This window comes from Bos mutus, chromosome 17 (genome assembly GCF_027580195.1).
Source record: "Bos mutus isolate GX-2022 chromosome 17, NWIPB_WYAK_1.1, whole genome shotgun sequence".
NCBI lineage: Eukaryota > Metazoa > Chordata > Mammalia > Artiodactyla > Bovidae > Bos > Bos mutus.
In genome coordinates, this window is record NC_091633.1 from 9,244,160 (window position 1) to 9,255,022 (window position 10,863).

The 10,863-nt window shown below is 48.0% G+C and overlaps 1 long non-coding RNA gene across 2 annotated transcripts; it reads right to left on the minus strand.

Annotated features, from left to right (window-relative positions):
* Positions 1 to 3,276: 3,276 nt before the first annotated feature.
* LOC138991431 (uncharacterized) lies at positions 3,277 to 10,802 on the minus strand. Of its 2 annotated transcripts, none has more exons than XR_011467376.1 (3): positions 10,714 to 10,802; positions 6,926 to 7,121; positions 3,277 to 3,595 (listed from the first exon to the last, which is right to left on the minus strand). It is a non-coding gene; the product is annotated as an uncharacterized lncRNA (long non-coding RNA). The 2 variants fall into 2 exon arrangements; XR_011467375.1 differs by lacking the exon at positions 3,277 to 3,595 and adding an exon at positions 5,318 to 6,699.
* Positions 10,803 to 10,863: the final 61 nt, after the last annotated feature.

The following is a 10,863-nucleotide window of genomic DNA, read 5'->3' on the forward strand; positions in this document are numbered from 1 at the left end:
TAGGAGACAGCCAGAATGACTGGGACACATGAAAAAGCCTTAAGGTGACAAAGAGCTTGGTGTGTGCAAGCAACCAGGGGAGGGAATGGGAGTGGAGTGAGTGAGAGGATGAGGCAGAGAAATGATGATAGCAACTGAGCTCAGGGAGGAGAGCAGGGGCTTGTTAGGTTAGGTAGAGTGTGGTATAAAGTTTAGATTTTAAGCTAAGGGCAATGAGAACTCACCGGTGTCAGTAAAAATAATTGCCAAACTTTATTCAATATTTCTCAATGTAATTTTGCAAGGGGAAAATGAGAGAAGAGGCTGTTCCAAACCCATGTATAGTCAGGAAATGAAAGGATCTGGGGGAAAAAAGATTATCATCATGTCTTACTCATGACCCAAACCCTGACATGTTCCATCAAGTCAGCTCACCCACGAATAGAAGCCCAAGCCGTCAAACTTGGCTTGTTCCCACCCCACCCAACCTCACCCCCCTCAGGCATCCTAAGATACCATCTCCTTGAAGCCTCCCTCACCAGCCCGCCCAGCACCTGGACCCAGAACCCCCACCCATATTTCAGACACAGCCCTGCCATTACTTCAACAGAGAGATCACAGCCTACATGGGGACCACCAGCCTCAGATGACACCCCGATTTCTCAACTTGATCCATCTCAGCCAAACCACCGGAGACTGTGGCTGATATCAAAAATTCAAGTCTAGAAAAACTGTCTTGTCATGGAATATGGGTTCGATGTGGTGAGATGGGTCGTTGTTCTGAGTGAATGTGATGTCTTGATGCCTACCCATCCATACAACAAAATTTTTAAGTGCCTGCTGTGGGACGGAATCCCCAGCTCTCCACAGTCCCCACCACTCTCAGAGAGCCTCTGAATCTCCTCTTTCCTCTTTGAAAATAATACGTAGTTCATGGAGAGGTATTTTGAGACTACTATCCCATCTCTCATCAGACTTTCCATTTATTTATTTTCATCAGTACAGACTTCTGATTCCATGGGTTACAATCCATTGCTGTTATTATTTATTTGGGCGCCCAATGTATCCCAGACTCAGCCTGTGATGGTCCTTTTCAGCTGGCTTCTGTCTCCCTACCATTCTTTAAACATTTCCTTACTTTCTGACACAAGATATTCCAGGCTCTTCTTGTACTTTTTGACTGCTTTGATTCTTAATTGCAGCATGTGATATCTGTGTTGCAGTGTTTGGGGTTCTCACTAGTTGGGGTGTGTGGGCTAAGACTCCCTGCAGCATGTAGGATCTTAGTTCCCCAATCAGGGGTCGAACCCAAGTTCCCTGCATTGCAAGGTGGATTCTTAACCATTGGACCACCAGGGATGTCCACACACACACACACACACACACTTATATCTATATTTGTTTCCATGGTTTTCTATTGATGTTGAAAAGCATGAGTTCACCCTAATAGATCCAAGTCCAACCTAACTCCACAGGGTTAATGCTAGTCTTTCCATGTTGGTAACCTCCTCTCTGACAGTGAGAAACCTAGTATTTTCAGTGTGTTCACTTAATTGACCAACCCCCACCCCATAGATCATGATTTCTTATTGTTGATGCTGCCCTCTACCCAACAAGGATACCCTCTACACCCTACTCAATCTCTGACACCCCATGTGTGCGTGCTAAGTAGCCTTAGTCATGTCCAATTCTTTGTGACTCTATGGACTGTAGCCTGCCAGACTCCTCTGTCCATGAGGTTTTCCAGGCAAGAATACTGGAGTGGGTTGCCATGCCCTCCTCAGGGAGATTTCCTGGCCCAGGGATCAAATCAAATTTGCATCTCCTGCATTGACAGCTGGGCTCCTTACCACTAGTGTCACCTGGGAGGCTGCCTGACCCCCCATGCCAAGCTGCTTTTCCATTAGGATGCCCTCCTCACTCACACAAGCTCTGGCCCCTATCATGGGGCCACTCTCACACCATATGGACACTCTTCTTATCCCACTGGGCTATGACACCCCTCTGTGGACCAGCATGTATCTTATCCCCCTCCCTCTACAGCTCACATTGATGTTGCTGGGACCCCCTTGTTTAGACTACCCTGGATTCTCTATTATGGCACATGCATGGGCTTAGTTGCCCAGCATGTGGCATCTTAGTTCCCAGACCAGAGATCAAACCCATCTCCCCTGCATTACAAAATGGATTCTTAACCACAGGTCCAGCAGGGAAGTTCCTGATCAAACTGTTATCAAATATAATGGAAGTGGGAGGAGGGGGCTTCCCAGGGGGTTCAGTGGTAAGGAATCCACCTGCCATGGACAGAGGAGCCTGGCGGCTACAGTTGATGGGGTCACAATGAGTCTGACACAACTTAGCATGATGGAAGGGAAGGGCATGGGCGGGAAGGGGAGGGAGAAGAGGGGATGGGAAGCGCGGGGAGGAGCCACATGAACGTTAGCAGCTGGGGCCATCAGCTATGGACCATCAACCCCCACTGTAGCTTACTATAGTGGGGCAAACGTCACACATTCAGTACATATGTATTGGGTATTACTCTGAAACAAAGAGGACAGAGGATGGAGTCAACAATAAATAAGGTTTTGTGTGGGAGATACTTCCAGACACAGAGGAGCCACCTCATCTTTTTGAACTGTTGGGCCATCACACTTGCTCCATCAGCTACGAACCTGCTCTCAAATTGATTTGCAGGACCAGCTTGGCCAGTGGAGTTAATTCTAGTGCTAGGCATTGACTCAGTGGGAGTGAGGTGTTCATCCTACCAAGTTTCATCGTTTTCCTGAACCGACTCCACCTGTGTTAATAGCTTCTTTCCAAACCAAATTGTCAAATCTGGGTGACTCAGACGGTCCCTTCTCAACAGTGTTTGTTGGGATGGATAAAGAAGACCAAGGTCATGTTCTTTTGGACATTTCACCCTGGAAATCAGCTTCCCAAGGCTGATTTGGTCATAATATGGTCATAATAATAGTAACAGATGACATTTATTGAGGGCTTCCCTGGTGGCTCAGCAGTAAAGAATCTGCTTGTCAATGCAGGAGATGTGGCTTTGATCCTCAGGTCAGGAAGATCCCCTGGAGAAGGGAGTGGAAATCCCGGAAAGAGGAGCCTGGCAGTTTATAGTCCATGAGGTCGCAAAAGAGTCGGACACGACGTAGTGACCAAACAACCACACCAACGTTTATTGAGCACTTACTATGTTTTGAGCCACTTCATAGCTGTATGGCCATGGGCCATACTTCTGTATAAGTTTCCAGTGGCTGCTGTAACAAATGACCACAAACTTGCCAGTTTCAAACAACTGAAATTTATTCTCCCAGTCTGGAGGCCAGAAGTCTGAAATCTGTATCTCCGGGCCAAAGTCAAGGTGTCAGCAGTGCTGCACATGCTGGGAGGGCCCTAGAGGAGAATTTGTCCCTTGTCTCTTCTGGCTTCTGATGGCTCCAGATGTCCCAGACTGCGGCTGCATAACCCTGGCCTCTGCCTCCGTCTTCACATGGTCTTCTCCTCTGTGTACATGAAGTCTCTCTCCGTCTCTTCTTCCTTTTCTTTTTTTTGGCTGCACGATGCAGTTTGTGGGCTCTTCCCAGACCAGGGATCGAACCTGTGCCCCCTGCAGTGGAAACACAAGAGTCCTAACCACTGCACCCCTAGGGAAGTCCCCTGTTTCTCTCTTATAAGGAGGGCACTTGTGATGGCATTTAGGGTTCATCAGATAATCCAAGATGATTTCTCCATCTCAACCCTTAATCACATCCGCAAAGACCCCTTTTCCAAATCAGGTCACACTGACAGGCTCCGGGGATAGCACCTGATCTTTCTGAGGGCCGTTCCTCAGCTGGCCACACTTCCCCTCTCTAAGCCTCAGTTTATCGCACCTGTAAAATGAGGATAGTAATCATGGTAATGGCCTCTCAGGGCTGATGTGGGGTTTAACAGGTTAATGGAAACCTGGCGGCAGGGGTGAGGGGTGGGGGGTGCCCTGGCAGGCAGGCAGCCCTCGATGAATGGTGTGGTTATTACGAATCGATTTCTTGAGTTATTTCTACCCAGGACTGGCAATTCTGGGGGTAATTGATTCCAGTGATGTCACTTCCCCAACTGCCAGGTTTTCAGCAGGATTAAACGTGCCAAATTGGCTTTGTTGAGCCAACTCCTCTGGGTGTGAAGAGCCGCCATGCCAACCCGCCTTGCAGTTTCGCGGAGCCCGTCTGCCGCTTCTCCCTAATTAACGCAAAGGCAACGCTCGCCAGCAGGCCCGCTTGCTGCCATCCCAGGAAAACAGTGCCACAGACAACAGCTAAATATTTGAACATTTTTTGTTTCAGTTGCTGCATGAAAATAGTATTTTGGGCATTTAAACAGCACAGAGTAAAGGGAGAAATTCTGCTTCATTTTCTACCCATGGGGCAGCCTTGGGGAAAAAATGCTGTGAGGGAACCCAATCAGGTCACTGACCTAAAACAGTGTCACAACAAACTACCATTGCTACTGGTAGCTCTACCACTTCTAGCTGTGTGACCCTGGGCAAAGAACCTCTCTGAGTCTCAGTTTCCACATCTGTAACATGGGTATCCTAAGAGCCCCTCCTTCAACATAGTGGGAAGATTCAAGGAGATGGCACCTAAGGATTTAAGGAATCACCTGGGACACAGGCTGGCGCTTAGCCTAAGTCACTTGGGGGTGCTGCAGGTGAGACTGTTGATGATTCTAGAAATGCCTTGCCCAGCTCTCAGTACTTCTGGGTGGGAGCAGAGTGAAAGCAGCCAGGTCCACCTCTCGGGGGTCTCCTGGATCCGGTCCTGACTCTGTTGTTGACAGGTTTCTAGACTCTATTTCCCTCTGTGTGTCTCAGTTTCCCCACAGAGCAGATGGGTCTGGAACAAGTATTTCAAAAGCCCTTTCTAGGGGGAGAGGGACAAGTCAGAAGGCTGGGATTGACATGTGCACACTCCTACACACAGAAAACAGATAACTATTAAGAACCTATTGAGACTTCCCTGGTGGTCTCGTGGTTGAGAATCTGCCTTGCAATGCAGGGGATGTGAGTTCAATCCCTGGTCAGGGAACTAAGATCCCACGTGCCTTGGAACAACTAAGCCCACACGCCACAACTACAGAGCCCATGAGCCACAACTTAGAGTCCATGTGCGGCAATGAAAGGTCCCACGTGAGGCAACGAAGATGTGACTAAGACCTGATGCTGCCAAATAAATAAATAAAACAAAGAACCTACTGTATAGCACAGGGAACTCTCTTCCATACTCTGTAATGGCCTATGTGGGAATAGAATCTAAAAGAAGAGTGAGTATATGTATACATATAACTGGTTCGCTCTGCTGTACACTTGGAACTAACATGACACTGTAAATCAACAACACTCCAATAAAACTTTAAACAATAAAATAAATGAACTAACCTGAAGCCATTAAAAAAAAAAAGCCCCTTCTGCCTTCTGGTCCCACTAGTGGCTCCGGGGGTGTGCCCCTCACTCTTGCTGCCCCAGGTAGCTGGCTTGGCTGCAGGACCCAGGCCAGTAATGTGAGTTCCTCACTGTGCCAAAAAGGGTGGAGTGGAGGTGCAGCTCAGGGGACAGGAAGAAGGCTCCTGAAACTCATCCGAAGAATCTGGGAACATCCCAGGTGCTTGCTCAACATAGATCGCACTGATTTTTTAGAAACCGGTCCTGCACACTGCCCAGGTTGTGTGGCAAACCTCTCCGGCAGAGGTGTGGCCCTCCAGCCCATGTCCCCACACTCCTGACTATGAGGATGTAGCACCCCACGGGCCACAGTTTCATTCACCCACTCTCAAGGTATTTATTAAGTACCCACTGTATACCAAGCAACACAGCAGAGGCTGGGACACACACCAGCATCCAGACAGCCAGGTCCCTGGCTCTCATGAACTTTGCAGTCCACTGCAGGCAGGATGTTACTCTTTAAAATCATTTATTGAGCACTGGAATGTATGGAGGAAAAATCCAATGTGTTCTGAGGCTAGGTGACCTGACCGGGTTAGAGGGGTTGTGGGGAGGACCTCTCACAGGAAGGGGCGTTTACACCAAGACCTGAAGGATGAGAGAGTCAGAATGGGAAAGAGCCTTCTAGGCAGGGGGAGCAGCACAGCAGAAATAGTGCCGTGAGACTCAAACAAAAAGATGGCTAGCGTGCCGGGCAACGTCGGCCAGGGCCCAGACCGTGCCAGGCTCAGTGGCTTGCTCACAGTGTGGCTTCACGTGGAGGGACATGGGGAGCCAGGGAGGGCTCAAGTTCAAGCAGAAAAGGGAGCTGCCCCGACACCAGCCACCAGTCACCTTGTAGTTAGGAACGGGAGGCTCTCTGCCATCCGGGGATGGCTAGTGGGTGCCCATGTCTGGGAAAGGCATGGAAAACACAGGGCTGGCTCCATGCCCCATCTCTGTGGACTGTGCCCAGATCTGATGATGGCTCAGCAGGATGGAACCAGTGTAAGCTTTGGGGTGGGGACCTGGCACACATCATACGGCCAGCCATGCTGTATGTTTCCCCATCTGAAAAATGGAGTTGTGATAACCCATAATTCCTAGAGACACTAAGTGTCAAGCAGGTGCCAACCGAGTCTCCTCTTCTTTGCTGCCTCCATGCACTAACGCCGCCAGCGGCTCTCACTAGAGACACTGGCTCTGCCGCTGATCTCATCTGGGTACGACCTCCCCATCTCTGGGCCTTGGTTCCCCTAGAGAGGAAGGGATTTGGATGGGTGAGCCCCGCCTCGCAGGGCCAGGTGGTTCTCCAGCTCTGGTGACGTCAGATCCAGCAGGGGGACTTGTCAAGAGACAAGTCTTCTTGGGCTTCACCTCCCCCAAGGGAGCAGGGGGAGAACCCCTGACATCCCTTCCCCAGTGGTTCGCATGGTCCAAGAATTACACTTTGATTCTAAAAGCAAGAGATGCACACATCACCTGTTTTCCAGAAAGGGCGCTGTGTGCTCGTGGTGGCGCCTGTCTTTAGAAATTCCGCCGTGGGAAGGGAACCAGCCCGAGTGATGAAACAGCAGAGTTCAAGCAACCACACTAATCCAGGCCCCTGCCTCACTGCCACCGAGCGGCATTCTTTCGGAATTCTCTCTGTGCACGTGGGATGCAGCTGACTGCCAACCTGCCCGGGGAAAGGAGTGTTTGAATAGTTATTTTGTTTTCTCGCGCTTTCTCTTGCCAGTGACACCCTGGCTATGGAAACATACCCACAGTGTGATGTCTGAGCTGCAGAGTGATAATGATAATGATGATTTGTATTCCCATGACCTGATTTTTTACATTAAATAGTTGAAACAGAAAAAAAAAAATTGAAAAAAATTCAAAGTAAATTTAAAAATCCTACTTTGAGATGGTTGTACATTGTGAATATACTTAATATCACTGGACACTTAAAAATGGTTAAAGTGGTCATTTTTGTCTCTTTTATGTGTATTTTACCCCCAAACCCATGTCATATGTCTGTCCTTTGGGTGTATGAAATGTTCATAAGATGTTATTAATAATTACAGGGGAAATTGGTGTGAAATATAAGGAAACTCTCTGTTCTTGCTTTGGAAACTTTCTGTAAATCTAAATCTATTCTGAAATTAAAAGTTTAAAAAAATATCAGATGTCCAGGCCCCGGTCCTGACCAATGCAATCAGAATCTCTGTCTCGGGGATCAAGCATCTGGATTTATCAGAAAGCTCTCCTAGCAATTCAGAATGTCAGGGTTGGACGACTCATGCATGGAAAGCACCTCTTAAGTGTAAAGCATGGGGGAAGTGCAATATGTTATGATCAACCAACCAAAGTTTTGATTTTTTAAGATTTTTTTTTTTCTGAGGTGGACCATTTTTAAAGTCTTTATTGAATGTGTTACAATATTGCTTCTATTGTTTTGGTTCTGGATTTTTGGCTGAGAGGCATGTGAAATCTTAGCTTCCCTACCAGGGATCAAACTAGTATCCTCTGCGCTGGTAGGCGAAGTCTTCACCACCAGACTTCCAGGCAAGTCGCCCAATGCTTTATTTTTAATAAAATTACACAAATAACAGTGACCAATGTAAAATTAAAAACCCAGAGAGAAAAATTAAAATCACCCCTAATCCTGGCCCCTATTGACAACCACTGTTTCGGATGAAAAAGTCCTTTTACACCTTTTTCTCATGGATAATACCTACCTCTATTATTATTCCTGTTGTTATTGTTATTAAAACACAAAACCGGACTTCCGAGAGGCAGCCTTGTAGCCCCAGAGTCTTTGAGCTTCCCTATCTACAAGACATCCTTGTCTTCAGGGAGGGCGGGGAGGCCAGCTTAGGTATGAAGAGAGAACCCAGGGTGGTTGGTGAAACGCTGTGAAAACCCAGCCTAGATAAATGTGCCTCGGCAGCGCCACCTGCTGTTTATGTAAGGGCATTGCATGGCCTCCAGCATGGTCCCCAGCATGGTCCCCGTTCAGCTAATAGGGAAGCCGCTCCGGTGTTACCATGCCACTCCCATTCCTGTTTTCTCATCTCTTGCCAGAATACCTCCAAACAAGCCCAAGAACAGCACCAAGAAACAGTGCACTGGCCCAGGGCCTGTGCATGCGGTGTCCATCTTGATGGCTACCTGCCAGGGTTACCCCTCTGTGGGCCATAGTCATCAACCTGTCACAAAATATTTAATATTCCTGAGCACTTTATATGGCTAAACTGGTCCACATCTACTGGCCTCTTTTAAGAGTTATATCTGTAAACCACACAGTTCTGGAAAAGCAGACTGAAAAGAGGTTCACAAGCTCTGGAAGTTGGATGTAAATCCTGGCTCTCATGGTGCCGGCAAGAGATTTGCTTGACCTCTCAGAGTCTCAGTTTCCTTATCTGCAGAACGAGGGCAGGAACCTCACCTGCTGGAGGGAAGCTTACACAAGAAAATACATCTGAAAGCATTTGGCACATGGTAGGTATTCAAACAATGTTAGTTCCTTTTTGTTTTTCTTTTTGCTTTCTTTCAACACCATCTTTCCCTTTTTCTCTTGGAGGAAAATTAGGGGCTCAAAGTTGGGGGGAATCTACTCATTCATTCTCGATGAATATTTGTTAAATGACTACGCTGTGCTGGGCGCTAGAACCATAGCAGGGAAGGTAATGATCCCTAACCTTGTGGAGCGGCAGAGCAAGTCCAGGCCCTGGAATCAGACAGAGCTGGGTTCAAGGCTGGGCTTACCACCTACAAGCTGTGGTTCCTCAGACAAATTCCACAACCTACAAGCTTCTCCTGTCCCAGAAGAAAGGCCAGAGGCTATGGCCTGGGGCCTCAGGCTTCCAGGACAAGGTCAGTTAAGCCCTAGGCCCTTGATCCCAGTAGTTGAGCTTGTTTGGTCCTTTAAGGCCATTATACAGATGAGGCAACTAAAGCCCAGAGAGTGGAAGGCCCTTGCCAAGAGGTGCAAAACCAGGACCTGAAGGCTCATCTCCCACAGCACAATTCACACATTTCTGAAGTTCCTATCACACTCAAAGAGGCCCATCAACAACTATTTATTAATCAGGCTCTTTTGCTGTGTGGGCGGCTCTGGCCTAGGTTTAGGGTGACTTGCATAGGCTACGGAGGTGTCACAGCCTTCCCGGTAATAATAGGCTCCTTTTTCAATTACTTGAACATTCTTATTTCACGGATGAGGACACGGAGGCTCAGAGTGATGAAGTGACCTGTCCAAGACCACACGACTGTTGTGGTGGACGCTGCAACAGGGGTCACTCTGCTCAACCAGACATTATACTTCATCCAGGAAAAACAGAGAAGTGAATAAAAGAAGGAAGTGGAGCAGGGGTGGGGGGGCTTCCCTGGTGGTCTGGTGGTTAAGTGTCCATCTTGCAATGCAGAGGACCCAAGTTTGATCCCTGGTTGGGGAACTAGGTTCCTACATGTGGCAGAGCAACTAAGCCTACAAGCTACAACTAGAAAATGGGAGTGCCGGCGACTAAGACACCAGGCAGCCAAATAAATAAAATAAAAAATAAAAAGGAGGAAAGGGTGAAGGGAAGAATAAATGAAGACAAAAGTGGGAAAATGAAAAGAGCATGAGTAAAAGAGTTAATACTTTTGTTCTTCATTTATTTTTTCATTTATTTTTGTCACACTGCAGAGCTTGTGGGATCTTAGTTCCCCAACCAGGGATTGGGGAACTGGGATTGAACCCAGTTCCTGGGTTGAATCCCCAGCTGGGATTGAACCCAGGCTCTCGGCAGTGACAGGGATTGGGGAACTGGGATTGAACCCAGTTCCTGGTTGAATCCCCAGCCTGGGATTGAACCCAGGCTCTCGGCAGTGACAGCGGGGAGTCTTAACCACTGGACTGCCGGGGAATTTCCAATCTTTTAATTTTATTTTTTAAGAGAATAGTTGGTACATAAAATGATACACGTAGCATGTGAGTTACAAAACATACTAACAGAAGGAACACCCTTGAACCCACCACCATCCTAAGACAATAGAAAGTTGCCAATAGCTCGAACCTACTTACACCAGCGGTTCTTCGAGCTGGCGGCACGTTGAACACACCTGGGGGGCTTAGACAGCCACTGATTCCCTCGGAGTGCTCCATGGGGTTTGTCTGGAGTCCGGTTTGGGCATCTGGATTTTTCAGAACTCTCCAGATGATTCTCTTGGGAACCCAAGTTTGAGGGCGACTGGCTTATAATTCTCTTCCCTATTATACCCCTCTGATTTTCCCCGACGCTTACCTGCCTCCCTCAGGTAGCCACCATCCTGAATTTGGTGTAGTGAATGGATTCTTTTCCTTAGACGAGCGATGTCCGCGATTGAGCTCCCGCCCACCACGAGGGGGCACCACAGAAAAACACAGACTTCTTTTCTCTCTATGCACGCCGAGT